Genomic DNA, 27,763 nt, shown 5'->3' with positions numbered 1-27,763 from the left:
TACAGGAGGAAATTCAAACCAGTAACAAGCCAAATAAATGTTATATAGTAACCTTGAATATCTTCTTATATCACTTCGTATATTTTTTAAATAAAATTGATCTTTCAGAATGATGCAATAGGAAATATTAGTCATAGAAAAAAATTAAAATATTTTACACAAAACCATATTTCTAAATAAGATTGTTACTCATATTAAAGTTTATATAACCAAGGTAACATATACATAAATGTAGATTATTCCATCATTCATGAACTTAATCTTTGCAAATGAAAACATTTTTCTCTTGGTTTAAATGATAAAGTTTTATGAACTGACAGTCCATTTGTGTTCATGGAAATCACTTTCTTATGTTCCAATTGTTAATTTTTTGTGTCCCATTTTACTTAAAATTCTTTCAGTTGAACTGATACAACATTAACTCTCTTTCCATAAAGGAGAAAAAAACAAACTTACTAAAAACTGAAAGGCAGCTAAATTTAGACCCAGTTAAAAGACTGTATGTGTTGTCACAGGCCAATTTTACAAGATTTCAGATCACTCATATGAAAGCATTTATTTTCTTTCTTTAAATGATTCAGGTTATACTCCCTTTCCTATTGTATTCTGCATACTGATTGAGAAAGATAAATACCTTTTCCTTTCAAATATGATCAATTTGTAGGTGTATATATTCAATCATTGGAATTAGATTTATCCATGGTATTCTGCAAAAAAAAATGGAAGTGAAAAAGCCCATTTTGTGTATAGTTACGTCAGAAGTCAATCTATCAGAAATGATTGGCCCAGTATCCATAGTTCCTTGTACTTTCTCAGCTAAATTTTCTCCTAGTGACTTTTCTTAGTCAATTTTTCTGTAATTAAAGAAATGTAGAGAGTTGGTAATGGTTGATGAATTTGTGTCTAAAATTGAATTAGCCTTCATTGCATGGAGAGTATTTGCATCACAGGAAGGCTAATCTTACAACAAATTATGAAAAAAATGTAAATTCTTCCATGCTGACTATATAAGAAGGTAATTCAGTTTTATGTATATTTATGGTGCTTAATTTTAACTTTGCCAAAAATTTTTGGTACCTTTCAGTGGCCCATAAATGAAAATAATGTTTCTATCTAAATATAATGTCATTAGAAAAATACAATATTTACATAATTGAGACTGCCTTAATCTATAAATCTGTGTTATTTAATGAGGCCAATAACCATGCAAAGAATTGTTTTTGTGGAATCCAACTGCAAGTTCACACATTTTTCCTTCTACATGTTCATAATATCGATGGGCTTAAAAATATATAAGCCATTAGACAGCATTTAGTTGTTCATACTTCATCTTTATTACCATAAAAGTGTTGAAAATCTCATTTGTAGAGGGAAAATAATAATCACTTAAAATCTTTTGTTTTTGCCTACCACAATGTTATCACTTTTCTAATTCAGTTTTCTAAAATACTTCAATTTTTTAAAAATTATTGCATCAAAAAGGAACCTGCTTTTAATTTCATCTGGGGGGCATATAATTAGGTATCATACTGTGTTTTTTTATATTGGTGTCTTACAAAAACATGTAAGTACAGAAATATTAGGGGGGAAATCTTAGATTTAGAAATCTGAAATAGATGAAATTTAAATACTATAACAAATATCTATGAAAGAATCTAAGAGAAGATGTGTAAGACTCCTACAGGGAAAAGACTAAAATTTTGTTAAGAAATCATAAAGACCTAGAAAAATTGAGAAACATACCATGTTCATAGATAGGAAGAAGATATTATGAAGATATTAATTCTCTCCCAAATATATCTACAGATGCAAATCAATTCTAATCAAAATTCCAAAAGTTTCACAAAAGTTGAAAATATGATTGTAAAGAGAATAATGAAGGGCTAAAGATAGCTGAAATATTTCTAAGAAACATTAGAATGTTAGAATAAAGGGAGGAGTAGCCTGCTCTACCTGATTCTAAAAGTTCTTATGAAGATTTAGTAATCTTCTGAAGATTACTAAGACTTATTGGTACAGAGACAGACAAGGATTGAGAGTTTAGTAACAGATCCACACATATCTTGAGCTTTGGTATATGATAAACATAGCATGTCAGACAGCAGGGAAATAAGGGACTTCACAGTAAATGGAGACAGGGAAAATGGCTACCCTTACATAAAAGATGAAATTAGGACAACCTATATTAAAAAATCAATTGTGGATGGATTAAGGTCTTAACATGTCAAAAATCTTGAAATTTTTAGTAGCAAATATATGTGGATATCTTTCAGACCTCAGAGTAGGAAATGTTTTCTTAAATAAGGAAAAAAACAGTGACTATAAAAAAGATTCAGTTTAATTATATTAAAATTTGAAAATTTTGTTCATTAAAGACATCTTTATATTAGAAAAATAAATTACAAACTGGGAAAAGATGCTTGCATTATATAAAATCAACCCAAAAAACTACCAAGAATATATAAAGGACTTCTACAAATCAAAAAGAAAATACAAACATTTCAGTAGAATGAGGGGAGATGTGCAGACATTTCACAGAGAAAATACGTATAGCCAGTAGGTACATAAAGAAATGGTCAGCATTATTAGAAAACAAATGCAAATCAAGACTATAAGGAGATACCACTTCATACCTGTTTAGTTGATGAAAATTGCTATCAACTGTATAAACTTGACCCAACCCAAACGTCCATCAATAGAAGAATAGACACAAAACTATTGCATATCACAAAATATTATATAGCACTCAAAGTTAATATACCACAGAGACATAACAATATGAATAAATCTTAGCAACATAATATTAAATGAACAGCCCCAAAACATTACATCAGAGATGTTCTTTTCTATTAAGCTAAAAATGAGTAATATAATTTGAAAATATGTATCAAAGAAAACAATATAATAAAAAGTTATATAATCGACAAAGCTTGATTTTCAAGATTATTTTAAAATCTAATGGGCCAAGTTTGGATAAAGGAATGAAGAAAGGAAATGGTTAGAATTTGCTTCTTGTTTTGAGTGGTAGTTTTATAGGGGATTAGTACATTAATAAGATCTAAATATATTGAATCCTAGTTTCAGATAATTAAGTCAACTAGGTTGCTCTTTGACCTAGATTAGAGGGTGTCTCCAGATAAAATCCCACTCTGAAGTTCAAAGTGTCAATCATATGACCAAGTATATCTAAAGAGTAGAATTAAAACAACTCCAGAAAAATTGAGGGAAAAGATGAATAACCTGATGGTTATAATGGCAGGGCCCAGAACTATACACAATTGTGATGTAAATGTACAGTGTTATTGAATGTTTCCAGTCTCCCCTTTATGTTCCATGAGTCCTTTTTGAGCAGGGAAGTTTCTTATTTATCTGTATTCCCAGCTGCCAGCACAGTGCCTGACACACAACAACATAATAAATGCTGTGGAATAAATGCACAGCATCCTCTCTACTCTTCCCTTCTCTCCACCCCTTGTCAACATTATTATGATGCTGTTCTTCTCTTATTTCTTCATTAAAATTTAATTTCAGGGAAGGTTCTAATAAATGAAAGCATGTATTTTTGTGTATGTCTTACAATGCTTAAGGTATCACTTCTTCCAAAGTTCAGGATAATGCTTTAAATTATGAGTTCAAATAATTAAACAAAAATTTTAAGATCTTATAAATTTAGAAATTAAAAAGCCAATAAGAAATGTATTTTGTGGAGAAACAGTTCATTTTCAGTGCACCTTAAATCATATGATGTAGTTATTTAATTGTAAGAGGTGTCATTAGTTTTTCTAAAAAACATTTTGAGCACCCGCTATGTGTCACAAATTGTAATGAACACTGGAAAATCAAAGATAAATAAACTATAGTCTCTTACCCTCAGGAAAATATAATGTTGGAAATAGACACATCAATAGGCAATTACTGTAATTATTATAAGTAATACATATAATAAATAATGGAATATGATAGACACTGTCTTAGAGAAAAAAGAAAGGACAGAAATGAGGAGGGCACTCTGTTGGAATCATGGAATTTTTCTCAAAGGTAGTAACATTCTGAGTTACTGAATTATTGAAGAAAGCAAGGAGTCCCCCAATTAGAGAAGAATGGTAAAGTCATTCCAGGCAGAGGGAATAACAAGTAGTAAAAGGTTTAAGGATAAGAAGACACAAACGAAAGAGACACATCCAGAAACAATGAGATGTTCAGCTGGGTTGAACTATATTTTGGGGAGAGAATACTGAAGAACAGAGTGGAATTAGTCTGAGCCCAGCCTAAAGGATGTAGCTTTCCAGGCAGGGTGAGGCTGAATTATTAATACACTTTTTAACCAGTGCAAGGGGCTGGGTAGCTAAGTGAGAGAGAGACCTGGTCAGATTTATATTGAGGACCAGTCTCTGGAGGTACATTCAGGGATCTCTCCGAGGAGACTCTGGACGGGATGAGTTACAGTGGAGCAGGAAGAACTAGTCTTGCAGCTCCTGCAATAGTTCAGGTGCAGATTGGTGAGGGTTAAGAGGGACACTGAGGAAAGAGAAGAGAAATCAAATTTGAATTAGAACTTTTGATGTAACATCAATATGATTTGTTGATCAGTTCATTGTCAATAATTTTTTTTAAATATCTCTCTTTGCCCTGACCTTGGTTGCATTCATTAGATTTAGAATTGTAGTATTTCCCCTTACAAGACCTAAGCAAGGGAGAGTTAAGTCTGGTGGTTAACTGGGCTCCTGCACTACAAGTCAGCAAGGTCTTGAAACTGTCCGCAGGTTGGTTTCTCATGTCTTATGGGCTGGGTGATCTGCTTCACAGGGGCCCGTGAGAAGCTTTGCCTCCTCCCTAATCTCTGGTGCACACGGCTGCATAGGGACCAGCGTGCTGTGCTTAGCATCCTGGTTTTTCGTCTAGTCCTTCACTGGAGAAAAATAAAATGCTTCCTCATCCACACTCTTTTCATCTGGGTCCATAACATTCTAAGGAGTTCTTAGCCTACCTGTAAGTAGCAGCCAGACTGTTTTAGATTTGTGCATCTACCTACATTTATTTCTAAATAGCTAGAAATCAAGCTCTTAAAGGAACTTCAAGCATCTCAGTCATTCAAAATCTCTGCTACCTTGCCCCTTCCTTCCTTTGTGAATGCTATGGCTCTCAAATGTAACAAAGTTTCTGAAATTGCCTTTCATATCAGAAACACTAGGTCCTGATTCTGTAAATTCTAAATTAATAGAAAAGCACATGGAGGTGGGGAGGGGGGATAGAGAATGATGGTGCTGAGAATCTCCGAAGATGATTTTGATGTGAGGCCAGATTTGCAAACTCCTGATCTAGACAATGCGGTGTCACAGTGCACTGACACTGGATTTAGCTGTGCAGGCCACCCCCTCCCCAGATGACAGGCAGTGGGGAGAGGCGTTCCTCCATTTGAGTTGAACTTCCTGGCCCCAAACCCAGCTGCCCTACTTCTTACTGGTTTAATGAAAGTTTGTAGCATGCTTTTTAATATTTAGACAATAGTCATGACTAGAGAGAAATAAAGAATGATGAGAGATTTCTAGTTTGGGAATTTAAAAGTTGGAACCACCACCCTTGAGATGGAGATTTCAGGATGAAGCACAGGTGAAGGAAAGAAGGTGAGTTCTGTTGAAGGAAATATGTTAGGCTTAGAAGATCTTTGGAACATGGGCTTTTGATGAAATGGGAAATGAAAATTTGTGTTTGTTGAATGAAAAAAATGCCCAGATTTTGTAGTTTTTCTTTTATCTTTCACAATATCATTATACATAGGCATGCATCATTTTTACAGTTTGTCATCCTCTACTTCAAAGGAATGGGATAGAATGCTGCTGTTTTATGTTATGGCTTCAAGTAGATATTAAATAAATATGTGTTGAATACATAAAGAGCTGAATGGTTTCCAGTCAATAGTGATCTTATGAAATATAATAGTAACTTTAGATTATAGTAATCCATTTTCATTCAAATCAGTTAATACTCAAAAATGTATTGAGCACCCCCAAATTTCCAAACATTGTAGAAGATCACCACAATAAACAAGACAGAGTCCACTTCCTCAAATGGCTCACAAGCTAGTAGGGAAGGCAGACAACCAAATAAAGTGGTAACTCCATCACATAATAAATGTGTGCTCAGTGAGGTGTAGGGTGGGTCAGGAAGAGTTTTCAGGAGGACATGGTCTCCAAGTTAAAATCTAAACAAGAAGTAACATTAATTAGAGAAAAGGAGAGCAACAGTTCCAAGCTTAGGGTATCATGAGCAAATGCTTTACCGGTAAAAAAGAAAGTATTCTAAACATGTCAAGTAATACAAGATACAATTTAAGCAGAATGAATGATTAAAAGCCAGGGCACCAATTAGTAGTCAGCCAGTCAGGCACAAACTTAAGTCCCTAACAGTGCCTCTCAAAACGGGGTTCACAGACCTCCAGTGTGAAAATGACTTGGTACTTGTTATACACACTGCTTTGGGGGCCCAAACCCAGACCTTATGATTCAGTGTCTCCAGAGTGGGGAGTGGGAATCTGCATTTTTCACTAGGTCCTCAGAGGCTCCTAGGTGCACTAGTATTTGGGAACACTCTGGTCTAACTGCACAATGAAAAGGACTAAAGGCAGATACTTGAAGACTCAGGAAAGTGGTACACAAAGTGCCTCTTCCTGTCTCAGACTTTAAAGTAAGTCATATCCAACTATGTAAGGACAGCTGCAGCTCTGTACACAAAAGAAAAGTAATTGCTTATATATCACACATATACCCAGAAAAGAATACACTGAAGAATAGATCAGTCTATGTGTCTTAGAGAATAAAATAAAACATTGATAAGGTAGGAATTGAAAGGTATTTGTAGCCTATCAAAGTAGTAAGCAAACAATGTTTCTGAGTCAGCTGTTAATCACTCAAAACTCAACTGTACCTCTGAGCCTCCCATAACTTCAGAAAGTTTGTTTTACTTTTCATGCCAAATTTCTCCAATTCATAGGATCTCAGATGTGTAAGGAGACTCCTACTTGAATAGTTCCATCCCATCATATTATAGAGAAAGAAATTAAAGTCTAGTTAAACAATATGGCAGAAGCTGCACATGGTAACTAGTAGCCAAGATAGAATGAGATTTAAGTTTCTTGATCACCATGTCAGTGTTCTATCACAGAGAGCTAATCCACAGTGAAAAAATGCAGAAAACCTTGGATGCAAATCTCAATCTTCCCTGTTGTATCTACCACTTACTAAGCCACTTACTAGCCAAGTACCTCAGTCAAGATATTAAGCCTTTCTGTGCCTCATTTTTCTCCAAAAGATTGCCTATTCTTTACACAGGGATATTATTTAGCACACGGAAGTGTTTAATAAGTTTATTATTATTATCATTACTGTCATTATCATTCCTAGTGACACGTGATAAATACCGCACTGATCATTAGTTCTACAATACCATAGTACCCAAGTACCCTCACTTGGTTATCTATATTTTTTAATGTCTACCCTATTCTCTCATATCATTAATTTACAAGTTACTTTTAAGAGTAAAATTTGTAACCCATAATAGCATAATTGCTTGTTCTTTTTTAATATCTGCTTATTAGCAGAGGACCACTGTCCAAAGAAATGTCACTAGGTCTTCAGTGAAAGTAACCTTTCGCTGAAAAGTGTTCTCTTTAAATACAATGTGCACAGGAATGCTAATTCACACTTTCCTTTATTACCCAATTTATTTATTCAGTGTCAAGATTTAGACACCAAGTTAATATTACTGCAGTTTCTGGCTATGTGGCACTTCTGCTTTTGGAGTTCCAGTTACTTTTAATACTGTCAAATGTAGTAGTTACAGTGTAAGTAATAATATGGTTTTTCCTAAGCTCCTACAATTCCATTGTGCTAAAAGCCTACATGTCTCCTAAAATATGAGTGGAACCTCTCAGAGACCTCACAATCTAAGTCTGATACGGTGGAATTACCAAACCAGTTAAAGTAAATGTCAGGCTTAGGTTATAGGCAGCAAACATATTAACTGTTTCAAGAGTCAAAAAGTTGGCCTGAAAGAGGATCATTTCCAAAGTGAGTCATGAATATTGTATTTGTGTCTCCTTAACATTCTGCTTAAGAGTACTGAGCACTGCCTAGGAGAACTAAACTTGGAATTCTTAGGTATCAGCTCTCTGTGATAAACAGCTAAAAAGTAAATGCTGAACTCGTCAAAAAATATGGGCCTGTTCTGTTTATTCAAAGCTTGTGGTCCCATTTGATTTCTTGTACTCTCCTCCCCTGAAGAAAGAAAGGAAAATAAATAAATGGAGAGCTTTAAAATTAGAAATCATATACACCTCATTTCAGATTATTTTAAAAAGACAGTTAAGAAGAGTATATTAGCATTGGCACAGATAAGTGAATACTTAGAGAAATAAGTGAAAAGGTTTTCCTAGGGTAAATAATCACATACTGTGTACTACTAACTTTAATAATTTGAGGGGGATATTTCCCTAAAAATAGACTTTCTATTATGCTGACATTTTATAACCACTTATGAATTAGAGGGGGAAGGACAGCAAAAACGTGTGCTTAATGAGAGGTAAAGTTATAATACATTAATCAACTACTAGAGCTTAATATCTGTTCCTCTGATATTACAATATCAGTAGTCTTCTCTTGATCAGGAATAAAACTGAAAACAGAAGCAAAATATTTGATCAAAATAGAATTAAAGAGATAAGTTTCTAATTGTGAACAGAAGGATCTGGGGGAAAAAAGGCATTAATGAAGGAGGAATTTAGGATGAAAAGATCAAATTCAGTTCCTTGACAATAATGCTGGAAAGGAAAACAAAATGAAGACAGTTATGTATTATTAACAGGGATTGAAAGAAGTAAGAATTAAAAAACATCAAAAATTTTAAATGACTTTATATTCCCTTAGATGCTGAATCTGGAGACTAATAACCGACATTAGTAAGGAACAGTTTTTGTGGGCCTCGTATTCTTTATCATCAAAGTGAAAGCTCTGAATTAGATTAGGGATATCAAATTCAACACCTCCATGCTGGCCTCCCACTCTAGCTCCCATGGCAAACACTGATAACAGACCAGGGAGTTTCCTTGCTGAGACCAAGGACTGAACCCTGTGACCCTTCTCTACAGAGCCTGGTGGCCACACCCATCAATCCTTTTATTGCTCAAATTGGAACCAATTTACTTTTCTCAGTATTGACACTAAAAAACGTATCTTCTAGTTTTACACTTCCATATTTTCATAACTAAAAGAAGTATTCTGTAAACATAATTTTCAAATGTTTAATTTGGAAACTAAATTTTTTTCAAAAGAAGTATGAATGCTAGTAGAATCAATATAAATAACTGTTTACTTAAAATTGCAATACAAAGATAAATTTTCAATTGGATCTTATGCATTCTCAGTTCAAACTGATAGAAATCCTACCTGCACAGTTTGTGAGCTAGTCTTATATTATTTGTAAAGCAGATATGGAATGATTTATTTCCACATTATTTTTGCTTATGTCCAGGAAGACTTTTCAATTAGTGGAACATTACCAGTATCTACAATTGGTTGGGATAAAGAAATGTACTGGATGATGTGTATTATGTAAGCTAATTTATGACTTTTTAAATGTAATCAAGAACCATGGCAAACTACAAGCTCCTTGAGTAAACTCTAGTGACCTGCTCAAGCACTCAAGTAATTAAGAGCAGACCCTGATATTACTGACCAGATGGTTTTATTGAGTCTTTTTTTCTGTTTCCATAAAGCTGAACTTACTACATTGCTAAAAATCTTCTCTATTTCCATTTCTAAATTAGAACACTGCTTTGGTGCTTGATCTCGAAAATGAACTGAAAACAATGGTACTATGCCTTCATGGTGCAGGAAATTTCAATAACAGAAAGAAGTAACTGAAAACTGTATTCCTAAATAATTATTTGGTAAGTTTCTTTTTGAAAGTTTCTTTACTTCCTAATTATTTCTTTCCTACCAAGGATTGCCCTTTCAAATCTGCCTTATAATTCCAAGTGCTAAGTACTACTTTTTTCTTGTTCACCCCACCCACAGGAATCAGGGAGAAAAGACTATTTAGATTTAATTCTGTAATTAAATCTGGACACCATGTGAAGTTTTGTAGAGATAAGTATTTTCTAAAGAGGGGCTAAATTGTGAGAATCTAGTACATAAACAAGTAGGCCCTTGGAGGCCCAAGTGTGAAGCCAAAAAAAACTGTAGGTTGCTTTAGGAGGAGATGAAATTACAAGAAGAATCCATGAGTTTTAAGTGAGGAATACTTATAGGTAAACTTGGCCCAAGGGACTTCTCTGCTACAACCTGCCAGTTAGTCTATTATGAGAGAAATGTAATTTTTTTAAGTGATAGATACTGGAAAAACTAAAGAAAATAACATCAGAGAGATATAAACAAAAAAATTTAAACTTACTGACCTAAAGTCCTATTTTACTGGAGTTCTAAAGGAAGTAGTTGTCACCCATGGAGCAGGCAGGTGACAAGACATTAGTGATTGTCCAGCTGAAAGTCTTGCTACTTTCAAAGTCTGACATTCCTATTCTGTACAATTCCCCTGAAAAGTGATTGTCAAGAGCTTTGTATGGTCTCCATCTTTCAAAATTTCAGAATACTACATATCAGGCATTATTTTTTTCATAATGATATTGATTTGTTTGTGCTTGTGTGAAAAGTCATTATCACAGAGTCATGACTACTGAGACAGCTAATTGCAGTTAGAGAAATCCTGATTAAATGTGTTTTCTCCACGAAACCTAACTACAAGTTTTACCTAAGCTGTACAGCATTTATGCTACATATTGCTTTGAAACTGTTTTAAGTAATTTAAAGTTCAAATTGATATTCCCAGTGTATGTTTGGAAGGGTCATGTTTGGAAGGACTAGAAGAGGGAAAGTGTACAAAGGAACACGGAACTTCCAGGCTTTAAAATCAAGTTGTTCAGAAGCGACACCTCTCAGAAAAAGGAGCTGTTGCCAAACTAAGGGTGGCAGGCATGAGGCTAGACCAGCCTGCAGCCACTCACCTGAACATCTGTGTCCTCTACTGTTCCTTGAGACAGTAATGTTTACCTGTGGCTGTTCATTTTGTTATTTTTTATGGAGACAAAGTACCAAACTTCTCCAACTTTTCACCCAGCTTCTGTCCCATTCCTGCCTCTTGACAAAGAATTTAAAGCATGTATCAATACTCTTCCCTTCATCTGGAAAGCGAATTGGTGTATAATTCAATAAGAATACTGGCAGAGCAATTCATCAGTTTTTCTTATAGGAGATCATAGGTTTTATGTTTGTAAAAATCATCACGTATCTTAAATAGAATAATCAGAACCAACAGAAGTCAAGGCATGCCAAAGCAAATTAGAAATGTGAAAAGATTGTCTTCCTATCACTACTTTTAATTAAATGTTAAATTTAAAAGTTATGAAGTCATTTTTTCCTATCCTGGGACTTTTTCTTTATTGCTATGCAATTAATTTATGTCTAGTATTGCCTCTGTATGTTTAAATTTTTTATGGTATCAGCTACTGCTTTTAAGTTTTAATACATGTTTAGTAACCTCTTATATGAAATATGTTGGAAACCACTTCCATTTTCAAGCAATTCAGTTTCACAAACATATTTCCAAACTAGCTATTCTTATGTTAATCACAGCATAAGTTGATGTATCAGGGAAAAGAGAAATATGGCAAATTGGGTTGGATGGTTTGTGTTAAAATCCAAATAAGAACCCTATTATCAAACTGTATCTGTATTTAACTGCTTTTGAAAAGTTTTCTAGGCAGATTCAGTAAGAGTTAAAGCATTATTTTTAAATTTAATGCTTTTGTGAATTTACGTTACACATTAAAATCATCTTAATGCACCTTTTTGTCAATTCCTCACAATAGTATTACAAAAGGAAGGGAGGAGAGGATACATTTAAAAAGCAAATGAAAAAGAACTCAATGGAAGCCTATTAGGCTACCTGTTGCTGAGCATGTAAGAGAGTCATTAACATGCGGATCATTGACATGATAGGCCATAATGACTCCTCCAGGGACGGTTCAGTCTATTGTGTCAGAGACTAGGTAGAGATTCATTAACGTGAAGACTTGTGGCTTCTTAATATGCAAATTATTAATGCAATGCACTGAGACATACCTCACAAATGTCCACATTTTGTGTTAAATGTTTTCTTTACAACTCTTCACCCACATCTTTTGTGAACTATTATCTTAAATCCTCTGTTGCACATTTCTTCACAAAAGATTCTGTATTCATGTAGAATCTACCACTTCATATTCAAAGACCTCCTCCCAAGTAAACCTTTCTTAAATCAAAGCCTACATTTCTTTGATTTAAGGCAGGCTTATATATATGAACTACTTGAACACTCTGAGTACATCAGTTAAAATTCACAAAATCTAATTTGACATAAAGCAACGTCAAATTGGTTTTTGGCTAAAGACAGAGCAACATGAAAATAACTTGTTTTTAAAAACGAGACACTTAAATGGAATAGTATAACTCGCAGTTGAATAATTTATACTAAAGGTGGGTGGGGAAAGGCTAGTAGAGTAGACAAGAGAAAGAGAGCAGAGAAAAGTCCAAAGGAGAGGACATAACCAAAAGAAATTAAACTGAACCAAGTACAAAGAATAAGTATTTTTATTAGTATAAAACATTAAAGGAAGAAATGCATTTGAGCCACTCAGTGTCTGGCATACAGCAAGGAACCTGTAGGTATTAGCTATTATTATTATGTTGGCATTTGCCACTTTGCAAAAAGTATGTAGTTAATATATACATTCCCTTTTGAAACAATAAGAAAAATATTATGGAGTGATAGTTGTCTTTGAATTAACATACTATAAAGAAGGGAATCAAACTTACATTTTTTATTCCTGCACCAGAATTAGCTACAGAATTCATGGAAAGATAATTAATTATCTTTTGAAGCTTATCCAATACTATGTATGGAGAATGCTACAATTTTTCACCTGGGACTTTATATGCTAACTATTTATATTCATTTTCTTATCACTTTATTACTCTAGCCTCATCTAAAACACAATACCTTCTCTACTAAATATCAGAAGAAACAGACTCTTATTTCTAAATTATAAACTCCATAAACCTTAAACCCTGCAGTCGGTCTACAGAAGTCTATTTATCATAAAACGTTCATATCCCATACAAAATAAGTAATTTATTTTACTGAAGTTAACAGCTTTATTGAGGTATAATGTATATACCATAACATTCACCCATTTTAAGTGTACAATAATTCAATGATTTTTAGTATAGTATATTTACACAGTCACCAGAAACCAATCTTAGAACATTTCCACAACCCAAAAAGAAACTTTCTCCCATTAGAGTCGTTCGTCAATTGTGCTCATTAGAATCATTCGTCAATTGCTCACCACCAGCCCTAGTCAACTACTAACTAATCTTTCTGTCTCTCCATATTTACCTATTGTGGACACTTCATGTAAACGGAATCATGCAATATGTGTGCTTTGTGTCTGATTTCTTTCTCAGAGCATAATGTTTTTGAGGTTCATCCATGTTGTATCATATATTAATACTCCCCTTTTATTGTTGAATTATATTCCATATATAGATACACCACACTTTGTTTATTCATTCACCAGTTATTTGGCATTTGATTTGTTTCATCTTTTGGCTCTTATGGATAGTGCTTCTATGAATATTTACATTTAAGTATTTGTGTGGACAATTGTTTCCCTCAGGTAGATACATAAAAGTAATATCACTGGATTTATGATAACTCCATATTTCACATTTTGAGAAACTATCATACTATTTTCCCAGAAACTGGATACACCATTTTTGCAGTCACACCATTAGTGTATGAGAGTTTCAATTGTTCATGTCCTCACCAATAGCTATTATTATCTCTTATTAATGATAGTCTAGTCAGTGTGAAGTGGCATCTCATTGTGATTTTGATTTGCATTTTCCAGTGACTAATGATGTTGAGTACATTTTTATGCTTATTGGTCATTAAAATATCTTCTTTGGAGAAAGGTCTAGTCACATCCTTTCCTTATTTTTAAATTGGGTTATTTGTCTTTTTATCATTGAGTTATAAGTATTCTTCTGAATATAAGTCACTTACTAGATATATGATTTGCAAATATTTTCTCCCATTCCATGCATAGTCTTTTCACTTTCTTGATCCTGTCTTTTAAAGTGCAAAAGCTTTTAATATGGATGTCATCCAAGTAGTTTTTACTTTTGCTACCTTAAAGAAATCCTACATAGTCTTTATTTGATTAAAACTCTATGAAAAGTAGGTAATATTATTTTACAATAAATAATCTTTATTAATACTATTAGCACAAACAACTAATTACACTTCACATTCTTGCTAGTGTTAATTTCAATCCTAAATGCTAGAAACAACCAACAGTTGTTGGTCCTACCAAAGTTCTAGACTGGAAAAGATACATGTAAGCAGATTCAGAGATGATGCAAATGAACGTGTAGATTCAAAGGAAGAAGTCCCACTGGTTTAGGCAGCTTACAGTACAAACACCATCTTATTTTCTATGGAGTCTACCACTGGAAGAGATGGAGTAAGCAGAGAGGGGCTCATTAGTGTCAAGATGACTCTTCCAGTTGATGGCTTTTGGGTCCCTAAATAGAGCAAAGTCCATTATCAGGAAATCCTAAGAAGATGAAGTGAGAAGGGATCACTAAGATAAACTAGTACAAGAGCAATGTTGTACTTGGGAAGGATGAGTTGAGAACCATATATGAATCGAAAGATAAGGAGTGGATGACTGACAAGGTTGGGTCACAGACTGAAATTGCTGAAGGAGGCAGGTGCAAGAGCCAGATTCTGCTGAGATGGCCATAGTTACATCATCAAAGATGAGAATCTCGTCCACACTAACAGGGTGGCACAAGACTATAGTTAGCATTCTGAAGAACACTGCTATCAGTTGGGTTTAAAGGACTCAATCCTTCTATTAGACATCATACTAATTAAGAATAATGCTGGACAAAATTCAGTATGTATTGGCTCAAAAAATATTTGCTAGGCATCATACTAGAAGCTAAAACAGTAGCACAAGCCAAGATTAAACAAACTCTGCCTTCATAAAGTTTACAGTTTTCTATAGAAGGATGAATACAAACCAGCAATTTAAAATCACAATTATACCTTTGATGACTGGAGAAGCATTAGGTCCTCCAGAAGAAAATAAATAAGAGAAATAACTCAAACTCACGGCAAGAGGTGGCCAGGGAAGGCAATAGCAACTGTGCCTATACATGGGCTTATAAAAAGAGACCAGACTGGAGGAAGGTCAGGTCCTGCAAGATCATATTAAAAAGCTTGATTTTTTGAATAGTAAAATAGCCATTTTTCAAAAATAAAAATGTATACTTTCTAGAATTTTGCTTCATTTTAAATGGAAATTAACTTTATTATGCTGTTTAATTTACCCTTTTCCTCTTCCCCAAGTCATCACAGGGGCAAAAGATCTTTAACAAATGCCATACTCTAAAGATTATTTTTTGTATGTCAATCTGCCACAGTCCTTAATGTTGCTGTTATAGCTTAAACCTCTCACATGCTGTATTTGCAAAAGTGTTATTTTGTTTAAATTTACAAATTTTCTTTTGTTTGAATATTTATATTGTTTTGGCAGATACTGAGACTAAATGATTTTCACTTTTTAAAAAATATTATAACTCAGAACACTTGTGTTTATGTTTTTTTGTTTATACCAGTCATTCTCGACCCTGGTGGACATCAGAATCACCTGGGGAGATTTTTAAAAAACACCTGTCTCTGAGACTGCCCCAGACCAATGAAACTGGAGTCTTTGTAGTGGGGTCTGAGTACAGGAGCCTTATTGTTGTTCCCTTTCCTTTGTGCAGCCAAGTTTGAGAAACATCGGTTTATGCTACTATTCTACTCTGGTTTTTACTGTATGAAGATGTGCTTAGTGTGAAATTAAGCCTTTCAGTAAAATGCTCTGTTATTAAGATTTTCTGTGGGGTGGGGGAAAAAGAGAGTATACATAATCAAATAGGCTAGCATTAATGTAAATTTTATGTGTATTGTACTGCTGCTTTTAGGTCTATAAAACAATTTTCATTCATCAGGGGGATTACCTATCCATACTTCAGTGAATTTAAATTTACTTATTTTTTTTTAACTGAAAGGAAACCTAGATGCTGTTTTGGATAAGAGATAGTCATCACAGCTCTGTTAACAAATATATTGCTCATTATAAAATTGATCGTGTTTGTGAAGATTCAGACCTAGACTAGTAAAATGCTTTCCAGTTGTACAATGTGGCAAATTGCCCAAACAATTATTGTAAATGCAAGCACCATAAAGTGTATTGCCAAGGACACTAGTAAGTTAGGTCCCATAAAAGAAACAATTAGAGTCTTGAGGTGAAAATAATAGAGATGAGATGACAGCTATTGAAAAAGGCAGAATGTGCAATTTAGTGGTTTAAATGTAAGTTTATGGGTAGTGTTGATAGTTTAATGTGTTTGGAGTTTATGCTATGTGAGAAAATGTTTCATATAAAAATACCATAACCACATATATTCTTTTTTTCCCCTTATTTGGTACATAAATGCAGGCACTTGCAAGATTATACTTGCTATCTTTCAGAATCATCATTTTACAATATTTTTACAAGTACCAACTTACATAAACTTACCTGACATGTACAATACTAGTAGTCTATAGACAGGATAATCAAAACATTTTGAAAATTAAAGTAGTGATAGATACAATGTTTATGGTACTTTGTAAATAACTCAAATGTGGAATTTCTTCTTTAATTAGATCATCTATAGCACAACTCTATCTTCTCTAAAACAAAATTGCAACTTAGTCCTTAAGTGGAAAGGATGGACCTACAAGATAAGATATGGGGATCTAGGCAGCCAGAAAGCAGCCAAAGAAAGGAGAAAGGGACCCTAGAAGGGTTTAGTATCAAAGAGAAACTGCTGTTGGCATGTTTTCATCTGTGCCTTTCCTGCACTCTACTTTTCTCTCAGAGACCCTGTGGGTTATGACTTGTCCTGTGGGAAGTAAGCCCAAAAGTCAACAGGAAGCCTCAGGAGCATGAGAACCTGTGCAATGGAAGGGGAAGGTCTATCACTTGGAACTATATAGACTACTTGCACTGGCTTTGTTTGAGATGGAACTCTCTTCCCCAGATTTCTTCACGTCTACTTCTCTTCAAGCCCCTAACCAATCACCATCACCTAAATGAAGTGCAGTCTTTACTCCTATTCTTTCTATTCTTTTCTGCATGTTATATTCTTAATTGCATTAGTCATCTTCCAACGTAACTTACTTATTCTTTATATTTATTACTTATTAGTTTTCTCTTTATTAGAATGTAAGCTACAGGAGGACAGGGATTGCATTTTTTTGCTAATATATCCTTAGAACAGTACTGACTTACGGTGTGTGCTCAGTAGGTATTTGTTGAATGTATGAAGATCCTTCATTCATTTATCCAGTCACTAATTTTTTTACTCTCTATCATTGCACAAGCTGAAGAGCTTTGCTACTGATATTTTGATGATGATTTTTCTTCCAGGTTAACCAAAACCCATACCACTTCAATCTTGAAGTCACTGATATTCTAGAAGAAACCATACTAGTGTAATTTCCAGGTATCCATCCAAAAAAGATGGAGATTGAGATGCCTGGACTAATTTTTTTCACTAAGTTAAAAAATAAAACTTAGATTTTGAAAGAAGATGCATGAAAACTAATTACAAAAAGAAATTTACCATGAGCATGACCAGAGTAGTAAAATGACTCACCCATGCAATAGGTATAGAACTATTTAAAAATATGTGCTATAATATATATGTGCTTATTAGGTTAAAGATAACCCAGAGCAGAATTAAGTAATTAATGCTGATAATGAGAAAAGGATAAAACCTGTGTTTAAACATTCCAACATAAAAAACAGCAAGGAAAAAGGTTTGAAACATAGAAAAGATTTTTTCATCCATGACACACCCAATCAATCCTAAGTATGAGGGTGTTCATAAATGCCATAGCAGCTTTTCAAGGCAGTGAAGAATCTCTCATATATCATTAATGGAAAGCATCTTAGGAGAAAAACACTGAGAAATTATGCTTAATATTTTCAAGTTACAGTTGGCAACCTAGTTCATACTTTTCTCTCCACTCTAGTTTATCCTGCATATATTTTTTCTGGATCAATATATCCAAAATACTACTTTGTTCTTGAATATAGAGACTAAAGTTCAAAATCCTCAGCCTAGCAAGAGAGTGTACACTTCTTTTTCAACCTTATTTTTCAAGTTTGACTCCTGTAATTCTTTCCATTCCAAGAAGTCTGATGACTAACAAAACCTCCAATTTGTCCTTTTCACTGCCATTTCCACAAATATTTTTTACTCTAATAAATGCTCTCCCTTTTCACCAGCTACTCAACTTTTACCATTTCAAGGTCAAGTTCAATTTCTCTGTGATGCTGTTACTAATCAGGGCAATCATTTTTCCAATGTCTAGTGCTTTGTATCTCCTGTGATCCTCTCCAAGTATGTGTCACTACATTTGGCTGCTGTATATTTCGATAACTAACTTGTCTCATGTATATAAATATTATCTTTTAACTATATTAATACTTAAAGATAGAAGCTACCTGGAAGTGTTCTACAAAATGAGAAGTCCATATTTCTTTATGAACAATTGCCTTATTGAAGCACTATGGTTTGGAGCCGAATTAGAGACCTTAAATCACAAACCTAACTTCTCATCTTAAATATTTCCTCAATTGATCAAATAAATCTCTTGCCTAAATTTCTTCTTATGTGACATGGGACTGGCCTTGCTTACTACAATGTGTAAAGTTTGTGGGAGATAATTTTATATCACTTAAGAAATGATAATAGATTTAAAGCATACATTCTTCAAATTTATATAATTAGACATTTTAAAATAAAAAACCAAGAAAACTTATTAAAATAGTAAATCATCATAGAATTAAAGTTGTCACTAAGCTTCAGTCTATACATAAGATAAGGGTCTCACCTGGTTTTGTAACCAAGTTCTAACAAATTCTAACAGATCCTTAGACATAAAATTAGAAGAATGATAGAAATTGGTCCAAAATGCCATAAGTCATCAAGGAATTCTCCCAAAATTGGAAATACATGCATTCACACACACACACACACACACACACACACACACACACATATATACACACACACATAGTTGACCCTTATAATCATGCCAACACAATTTTGAAAAGGATTTTCAGAAACTTAATTTCCTTAGAGGTTACAGTTCATCACAGACAAGTATATTTTACTGTACGCATGCACACACACACACAAATTCCTCCAGATTTTTTAGTCAACAGCTAAGCCCTCCCCAGAAAATGTTTAATTCAGTCTCACAAGTAACATTTTCAGTGGGAACACATCTGTATATTGACATTAATTGGAAAACAGCAAATGTAAATGATAAAACTTTCATTTTCAGCTAATTTCACTGAAAAACTTCTGAGAAAGTGAAAACTAACTATTTACAAATGTCATGCATTAACCTACCTCAATAACACATTTGTAGTTTGGGTGGAAACTTTAGGTTTTGTATAATAAAGTTCCTTAGAATATTAGGAAAATTATAGTAAAACTCTTAATGAAAACCATGAGATATTAATGGATAATGATGTAAGAGTTGATATATCATTAGAGAGGGAGTATTATTATTTTTTCCACCTGAAATACATAATTAATTATGCTAATTTCCTAAGGTATGTATTTGTTTCCCAATTCCTATTGTCATAAAAAGAAAAAATATAATTTTTAAGGTTTAAGAAATTGAAAAGTCTTAAAGCATGTCTACTGATAACAGTATATTTTGAATTTGATTTTTTTCACAAAAAATTTTAAATGTATTTTATATTCTGCGGAATCAGCAACTAGCTGCAAACCAAGAAGTTACCATTGCTTCAAGTTTTCAAAAGTAAAAGCTTTCCCTACAACAATCAATGCAACTGGACACTTCTGTTAAATAGTTTTAAAACATTTATATACAGGAAGATGAGAAGTCACCAAATTCTTCCTGTAGCTTTCCTTGAAATCTAAGATTTATATTAAAATATTTAAAAAGTAGTACTTAATAGAGCATAACAGACATATCCCATTACCTTTTTGTAGGTTGTAAGGTTCAACATTTAGAGGTTGAGCATTACATTACTCTCCTTAAATATTTTTGTTTTTTGGTTTCATGTAGGGCTCTGCAATCTCAAGACAGAAATGGCAGTGATATGTAACTTATTAGTGAATAGGTTCAGTAAAGGGGAAGAATCTGGTAGAGGTAAAAGGCCCAGTTAAGGGAAGTTACTAAGGTAAAGAAAAACAGGTCAACAGCCAGGCCCAGAATCCACGGGTGTCAGAGTCAGGGAGTGCCACATGAGCAGCTGCAGCACTAAGAGGGGTATGTGGCTCTGGTCCTGGCCCTGGCAGAAATGGAAGAATGAATGGCTCAGCTCTGATCAGTGGATTAGAGTATCTGCCTTTAGTCTTTTGTCATTCATCATGTTGGCTTTTCTGGCACTGGTCCTAACTGGTCTGGATGGAGGTATAAAGGAAGCCAAAGGCTAACTAACCAATGAATATTTGTTTTATTTGAGACATTAAGATTACTTGACATTACTGAAAGATAACATTGTAGTGACTTAATGAATCAGCTCTCTAGAAGATATAGGAAAAAAGGTAAAGACAATAATGAGAATAACCAATTGTAGACTATATGAATTTATTTCTCAGTTTGATCTTTCATTGATAACTTGGTAACTGAAAGTAAGCATCTAAATTTAGACTGTCTACAAGATGTTAAAATGGTTGATGTGTTCAATTCCATATTTAATTTTGAGTCAATTGAGGCAAATATGTTGCTATTGCATGAAAAAATTTCTTTGTCATCTAAAAACAATCTGTATTTCTATAATATTTAAATATAGTCTTCATATATTCTATTCTATTCTTAATTTTTAAAATAATTTTTATTTTTCATCAAAAGAACAATCACTACCTCCATGACCATAGAATATAATTTGGTGTAGAATTAATAGGAATTAGCAAAAAGAGGTATCTGTTACTGTTTTGAAATTTCTTATTTGCATAACTAGAAATGATGACTATGACTTTAAAAAATATACAGAATAAAGGAAGAGGAGTTAGGATTTGAGTGGAAACATAACTTTGGTGTGGGGCATAAGGGAATTAATTTGCCATCTGGATAGCCAGATGGAGATATCCAGAAGGCATATGATTTTTAAAGATTGTGAAAACAATAAAGCACTCATCATTAAAACCATAATGAGCATAATTCATTCTTTAATTATTCAGAATGTTGTTTTGGATTTTACCAGGACTCAGGGTTATCAATGAGATATCAGATGCCTTTAATAGAATTTTTTTCAGAGCTTTTTATGTACAAAATCTGTTTATTAGCTATTGTGGGGAATCAATCATGCTTAGACTAATACACCATCCCTGACCTCCAGGAACTTGCAGTCCAATTGGGAGGACAACACACACATAAAAATTAAAGTTCAGGAAAAGGCCACCATGTAAATGCCACCACTATAACCATTCTAACTAAAGAGATATAAAGGGCCATGTGACAAAAGTCCTCTTCCTTCTGGGCATAAAAGTATTTGATAAACAATAAGTCTTTGCTAGATGTTAATTTCTTTGCCTATAAATAAGTTGCATCAGATGCAAACTTGGTAAATAGCAACCCTTTCATTTAAGGAAAGTTGCTTTTTTGTACCCTAGGAGTAACTACTCTGTGGGAAAATATTGTCAGAAATATTATAACTTAAAGGAAGTATAACAAAGCAATGGAAGAGCAAAAGCAAGCCCCATAATATGGCTAAATCAACAATAGGACTGAGGGTCCTGTTGAACTAGATGAGCTTTGTGAGATTTGTAAGCAAATGTCAAAGTTCATATAACTAGCACTGTCTAAAAATTAATTTGGTTAGCGTTGAAGGAGATATTACTAACACAGAAAATATAAATTACTAGAAAACATAGGAACTCTCTTAAGAATGTCTTTATCATATGCATTGTACACACATTTCATTGATACCTTGGTAACTGAAAGTGAACATCTAAATTTAGACTGTCTATGCAGACAAAGATATAAGGTTTAAGTGAAAAGCCCATATATAAATATGTGGTGTGTATTTTTTTCCACAAAAAGAAGCAATGCATCCAGAATAATTTGAATGTAGATGGACAGTATTACTTATACTGCTCTCTATGTTCAATTTACTAAATAAATCATCAACTGGACTGTCTGTACCACTCCTCTGTACATATTCATTGATTAGAACAAATACCATTTAATTAAAATTATACATACACACAGAGTCAGGAAATTTAACATACATTCAAATGAGTTCTTCTTGGAGATACTGTATTAACATTTCTACAAAATGATACATTTATAACCAATTTAAATTTCAGCTCATCTATATTATATTTGATTTTTACAAATCTATTTAACATTTCTTTTCAGTGTCTTATGCAATTCCATTATTGAGTGAAATTTTATTTAAAAATTAGATACCTAGAAAATATTGCATTTAACTATTCTAAATTATGCATTATTTGTCTATGAGTGTTTCAAAAATTCTAACAGCTGTCTTTCAAGGTAGGCTTGAGAAATAAACTGAGTAATCTGAAATATTTTTTGTAATTTCGTCAAAGCGTCTTTCCTTTCTCTGACTCATATAGGAAGTACGGTAATAATAAGCTGAAGAGAGTGAAGCTCCTTAGCCAGCCTGCTATTAATCTGTTGGGCTGCCCCTGATACATGGCAATGCAGTTTTTTAATAGCGGTATCATTCACCCCTTAAAAGAATTCAGTTGGTGATGAGCTTTTCTTCTGTGACTTTCTCTAAAAGACTACATACTGGTTTATTAGCTTACGAGTTAGGACCTCATGGAAGAAATATAAAGCTATTTGACATGGAAAATAGAAATCAGTGACAGAAACAATATTATTCTGCTTAGCTTCAAAGTATAAGGATAGGGACTCCCACATTTAATTCAACTGAGAATCAGAGTAAACAAATGACAAGATTAAAGGCATAAAGCAATGTAAATGGTAATAGGAAAGACAGAGAATTTCCTCATTGAATGTATTACTGAAGAAATCAGTCTCCCCAGGAGATGGTAAGAAGAAGAAACTATATAACAGTTTGGCTTAGGAAATTTTCAGAATAATTCTACCTGAAAGCAAAGGTCTTTTCTGCAACAATATAATTCAGTGAAAATTGTTCAGAAATCAAATACTGTATTAACTTTGGAAACAATAATTGTAACATTATTTACACTAAACACAATAGTCTTATACACCTACTTAAAATCATAGGTGGATTTGATTTTTTCTGCTGATGTACCTGAATGTGATTTTTAAAATCTGTGCAATTTTTCTACTGGTAAATAATTGAAATATTTAAGTTGTAACAATGCATTATAAAATTATTTATAAGTATTAATTCTCAAAAAGAGATATTAGTAAAATACATTGTTTGCCCAGCTTCATTTCATATATGGCTCATAAAGCTGAAATCTGCCTAAGCAATTTTGTGTGATTCCTAATTGCGTGAAGATATCCACAGTAATTTTTAAGAATGAAAACAAGCTTGGGGTTTTTCTTAAAGATCTAGAGTCTATTTGGTTTGTATCATGGCTTACTTCTGTCAAACAAATCAGAATACCATCCATGTTAAATGGGCTATAAAACCTCTCACATAATTAGGAAAAGCATCTGCTATTTGGCATTCTTTACAAATATAAGTTGAGGGGATATTTTGATCTTTTTTACTGCTACAAATTTCAAAAAGGGTAAGTAAAATTCAAATCTGAAAGTGTACATAGGAAAGACATTGTGTTACGATGTTAGAATTCCATTTCTGGTTGTGAGTAGCACCAATATACAACACAAACCATTTTCAGATTAACTTAACAGGGAGGGAATCATAAAATTTCCTAAGACAGGTTTGCTTTGTGCACAGTTGGTCTCTGTCACTAAACAATGTAATATAAAAATCTAATTTAGTAATTTATTTCTATTTGTCATAAAATCTTTAAACAGCAGGATGGTAATGATTAAGGCTTCAAAACCAGTTATTAATTATATAATAGATTATAATACTACCATGCCAGTTACCCAAGTAAAACTATTAGGGAAACCAAATAAAAACCTGAAAAGATTCAAGACATATGTCCTCGGGAGTTTTTTCTTTTCTATATAGTGGTAGGGTACAGAGAATGCTTTAAAATGAAGGGTGAAAATTCAACGCTGTATATTTTCTTAGAGGAAAAGAATTATATAAAATTCAATTTCATTTTCTATTCATAGGTATAAAGGGATGATAAGGTGGAATTGTATGCAGCCAATGAGTTATTTAGTGCAAGAGAACCATCTTAAGAAGAACTACCTTTAGTAAAAACATGTAGCTCTTTAAAAAAACAAAACAAAATGAAACTGAGTGTCCAATTTATGAGCAGATAATGTTCCAAATGTCAATCCAAATGTCAATTGTAACCCAGAAGTTGCTGGAATTTGAAAATAACTTTTGCCCATAGAAGCAATGCCAAAAATATTAGTTTCCCTGGTTAGTACCCAAATGCTTTTTGAATCTGTAACATAACTAATTTTGAAACTATTTGTGTTAGTCTGGGTCTTAGCAGCAGGAATGATAATGAGGAAAAAAAGCATTCCTCCATTAATCTTGGACAGAGGACTAGCCATACACAAGATTTTAAAAATGAGGAACTTATCACCAATGCCATTTTGAGTATTTATAAAGTGTCAGCAACTGGGACAGTTGTTTATATATGTTGGTTAGTTACTTCTCATAGCAACTCTGCCAAGGGGAAAATTATTGTCCCTACTTTAGGCCTGAAGAAAATGGAAACAAAATATAATTTATCCAAATTCACACACTTAGTAATAAGTTAGGATGAAAGTGCTGATTTGGCCTACTTTAAAGCCCATGCTATTTCCATTATGCCTTACTGTTTGGGGAGTCCATCTTTCCCCTAAACACACCCACACTCCAGGCCCACAAAGCCCTTAATGCTTCTGTGGAGCCCTTAACACAGCACTGTCCTCAAATCTGTCTTGTACCCTTTAGTTCTCTGTGCTCTAAAATGATCCATTTCCATTGTCTCAATCTGAACTCTAAACCCCTTAGTGCAACTCACCTTAATCAGGTATAGGACAGAAGTAGCTCACCATCCTGGAGGTGTCTGCATTTAAGAAAGGTAAGTTTTATACACATGTGTGTGTGTATTTTATGTGTGTATACATATAAACAAACATTTATGTGTGTATATACATATATATATACATGTGTATATATGTAAAAAAATAACAGGCTTGGTGAGGTGTCAGAGTACAGAGGGTCTTTTAAATCTGGTAGGGCATTTGGCAATGAGACCCACCTCAGGTGTCTGCCTCTGAGGTCACTTTCCTACATTAGTTCTGTTGGGGTATTGGGTCAAAACCTTGGAATAGGAACAAGAGACACAGTCAGCCAAACTGGAAGTGCTCCACTTCACAATCATTTGTTTGCCTGGAGCTTTATTAGCTCTGAGTTCTTGGGCCTTGTTCCATTTTTACAGGCTGCAGATGGGCTTCAGGTGGGACACTAGGCTCACAGAGACCCCCAAAGGATCCATGTGAGGCATGGCATCCATCGTGATTCCTTTCAGCTAGAGTCTGAAAGACACTCTGAATGGGAAGACCCTCTTGTTCCTCTTTTCTCAGAAAATGTTCAGAACTTCCAGGGAAAGTCTAGGATTATAGGAGTATGGATTTCCACAAAACCAGGAAGCCCCGAAGCCCTGGTAGGCCTCCAAGGAAACTCTAAGCTAGTTGGCTCCTTGCTGTCAACCAGCTGGCAGCTTCCAGTTCTTTTGACGGGTCCTACGCAGCTGCGTTTTATGTTTCCATATGGCCTTGCCAGAGGTCCCTCCCTTAAACAGACCCAGCTTCCACAGTTAGTACAGACTCAAAACAAGTTAGCTATGCAATACATTAAGTTCTAAAGGTCTCATGGGGCTATTTACACCTCTTTGGACTATTTCCAGGATCCCAGATTATACTGTATGTATAAAGTAAGGAAGTCTCACAATCCAATGTCTCTGACTGGAACATGCAACTCATGACCATATCTTGTACCCCATTTGCCAATGCTTGAGTTGGCTCATTTTAACAATTTTTACCACCCTGAAAGATAAACTGTCTGCAATCTTAAAATCATGCTTTTCAGAGTGTTTCTCTTTCCTATTCTAAAATGTTTCCCATTCTCAAAGAGAAAAAAATTCTCTTTCCCATTCCTCAGGTATAAAAATTGAAGACTGGTCAGTTTTCTCCTTTGGCATTGAAATTTTTCAGGAGTTTATTTGCATTCACCTGGCCAAGTTATAAAAACCATTCAACACCTATATCATGCCGTTTCTTTACTTAAAATAATAAACTGGTTTCACTTAATAAAATACAAAACCAGATGAAGTCAGTCTGTGTACCCAAGGTTGGAAACATACATTTTGCAGCTGGTGGGGAAAAAAAAAGATGCTGAAAAGTTCATTCCCCCAGCCAGTTTACATGACCAATTATGATTACATATGCTGGAAAACTTGAAATATAGTGTAAATAGTTTTTATTTTATCCAGGGCTTCCACTGTATACTCAAAGCATCAGAGCTTAGTTTTGCTGTTCCTCTTCTCCCCTTCTCTGCCCTCAGCCTGGTGAGGCCTTTTCTCTTGGGGCCTCTCCCTACCTTCACAGGGTCATGGTTCCGGGCATGTATCTCAGTTGGATACTAGTTGCTAACACATAGGTTCTTAATAAATACTTGTTGAATGAGTTTGGAACAAGAAAGACTAAGATGTCTGGAGAAATAATGCAAGTCCAAGAATCAGAAAATTCATTACCCAGATAAGATTTGATAGTGATGATGGCAATTATAGTAGGCTTTTGATGACTACTTTATATGTGCCCAACACTCTACTAGAAGCTTTAAAAATATAATCTTGTTTTACTTTAATTTATCATCACAATAGCAATACTCCCATTTTACAGATAAATAAGCTAAGGCTTTGAGAAGTCAAATGGATATGTCCATGGCTACATAGCTGTTAAGAACATATTTTACTGGGAACTGCATGCCTGTTCAACACCAAAATTAATGCCTTTTTTACCCCTTCCAATCTGGTCCTCCATTTTTCATCTATTAAATGTGGAAATTTTAATAGTTGTTAGGATCTCTTCCAGCTTTAAGATGTTTCAGATATAATATAAAAAACATCTCAAGACAATTAATAATTCAATTAGTTTTTCTTGTTGAAAGAATTCCTATAAGAGAGAAAGAAATGGTTTTCCAAAGCTGAAAATTTAGGAATCCTGAAAGCAAAGAGAAGATCATCTTTGGGCAGGTTGAGCTTCTCTAGGATTTTTCAGATGCATCTAAAGCTAGAGTTAGCCTTCTCTTTGTATAGTAGTTAACATTTACTGATACCTTCCTGTGTGCCAGACACTGGGCCAAAAGTTCATATGTATTAGCTCATGGAAATCTCCAAGAACCCTTATAAGATATACTATTATTATTTCTAACTAGCAGATATGGAAACCAAGCCTAACTTGCCCAAGGTCACACAGC

The 27,763-nt window shown here is 33.9% G+C and overlaps 1 protein-coding gene and 1 long non-coding RNA gene across 2 annotated transcripts in view; one reads left to right on the top strand and one right to left on the bottom strand.

The window, feature by feature from the left end:
- LOC140849873 (uncharacterized) overlaps nt 1-27,763 on the top strand; it is a 120,041-nt gene that overhangs the window by 45,400 nt on the left and 46,878 nt on the right. Inside the window, exon 3 of the long non-coding RNA XR_012132180.1 lies at nt 9,821-9,943. This is a non-coding gene — a long non-coding RNA (uncharacterized lncRNA). The remainder of the gene's footprint in view (nt 1-9,820; nt 9,944-27,763) is intronic.
- The window catches only part of PPP1R3A (protein phosphatase 1 regulatory subunit 3A), a 37,442-nt gene that overhangs the window by 5,547 nt on the left and 4,132 nt on the right, over nt 1-27,763 (bottom strand). The gene's annotated exons all lie outside the window — the stretch shown is intronic.

The sequence above is a fragment of the Manis javanica genome, chromosome 6 (assembly GCF_040802235.1).
Source record: "Manis javanica isolate MJ-LG chromosome 6, MJ_LKY, whole genome shotgun sequence".
NCBI lineage: Eukaryota > Metazoa > Chordata > Mammalia > Pholidota > Manidae > Manis > Manis javanica.
This window is presented reverse-complemented; position numbering and strand designations above follow the sequence as displayed.